This window comes from Schistocerca gregaria, chromosome X (genome assembly GCF_023897955.1).
Source record: "Schistocerca gregaria isolate iqSchGreg1 chromosome X, iqSchGreg1.2, whole genome shotgun sequence".
Lineage (NCBI taxonomy): Eukaryota > Metazoa > Arthropoda > Insecta > Orthoptera > Acrididae > Schistocerca > Schistocerca gregaria.
The window spans coordinates 497262991-497264515 of NC_064931.1; the positions used below are offsets into that span (position 1 = coordinate 497262991).

Consider the following 1525-nt stretch of genomic DNA (forward strand, 5'->3'; position numbering starts at 1 on the left):
CCCTAGAACTTAGAACTACTTAAACCTAACTAGCCTAAGGACATCACACACAGCCATGCCCGAGGCAGGATTCGAACCCGCGACCGTAGCAGTCGCACGGTTCCGGACTGCGCGCCTAGAACCGCGAGACCACCGCGGCCGGCGGAGGTGAGGTAGGTATGTCAACAACGTGTGCTATCAGCGACAATAGTAGTTGCCATTGCATAGTGTCTCCACAGCAGTGTTGCCACTATTTAAGTTCCAACCTAGGTAGATCTTAAATCCACCACTTTAGAGTTAGTCATAAAACGATAGCCAGTCAGCGACGATTGCACTTTTTTTTTTTAATCTCATTTTGTTCGCTTGTGTTCGTTTCATCTGCTCGGGGCGGACGTCGTAAGACATCCGGTTAAGCTCGTTGTTGATCGATTAACTCAGTTTCTTTTATTACAGAGGGAAGCTAACCCTCTGACCGAACACTCTGAGCTACCGTGCCGGCAAAATGTCGAACGTTTCACGATTTTGCGTGTCACCCTTCCGCAGGGCCATGCTAATCTTCTCTGTATCGTTCCAATTTTAGTATATGTACCGATGAAGCGAGTACGCACTGAAGTGTGTTTGGGTGTGACTAGTACTGCGCTTTTGCCCAACCTAGCTGGTCTGCTGTGCTTCTCAGAATAAAATTTCATTTATGATCTCTGTACACAAGCAAAATTAAAACACGTGACCTTATATTTCAGTATTAAGAACATTGCACCTCACTGTACCACACATTGACTATTTACATGCAGTGTTGTTTCTGTAGTATAGGTGATCACATTCACAAGGTTACAGGAAAACTTCAGTCTAATTTCAAACACGTACTGGACTCATAAAATTATAGTTGGTGGTGACTTCAATGTATCCTCGATATGTTGGAGAAATTACATGTTTAAATCCGAAGGTACGCATAAAACATCGCCCGAAATTGCACTAAACGCATTTTCTGAAAATTATTTCGAGCAATTGGTTCATAAGTCTACTGGAATAATAAACGGTTGTGAAAATACACTTCGCCTCTTAGCGACAAATAATCCTGAGCTAATAACGAGCATCAAAACGGATTCGGGGATTAATGAAAACAGGGTTGTAGTAGCGAGACTGAATATTGTAACTCCCAAATCCTCCAAAAATAAACGAAATATATATCTATTCAAAAAAGCAAATAAGAATTCAGTTGACGCTTTTCTGAGAGACAAACTCCATTCCTCCCAAATTAACAATGTGCCGGTAAGTGTAGACCAGGTGTGGCTTGAATTCAAAGAAATAATATCGACAGCCGTTGAGAGATTTATACCAAATAAATTAAAAAACTAACGAAGCTGATCCTCCATGGTACTCAAAACGGGTCAGAACACTTTCGCAGAAACAACGAAAAAAGCTGGCTAAATTTAAACGAACGCAGAATCTCCAAGACTGGCCATATTTCCCATAAGCTCGAAATTTACCGCGGACTTCAGTGCGAGATACTTATAGTGGTTTCCACAACGAGACTTTCTCTCGAAAT

General features: G+C 41.9%; 1 non-coding gene across 1 annotated transcript; it reads right to left on the reverse strand.

Moving 5' to 3' along the window:
• Positions 1-477: 477 nt before the first annotated feature.
• LOC126300042 (U6 spliceosomal RNA) lies at positions 478-583 on the reverse strand. Its single transcript, XR_007552864.1, has one exon. It is a non-coding gene; the product is annotated as a U6 spliceosomal RNA (small nuclear RNA).
• Positions 584-1525: the final 942 nt, after the last annotated feature.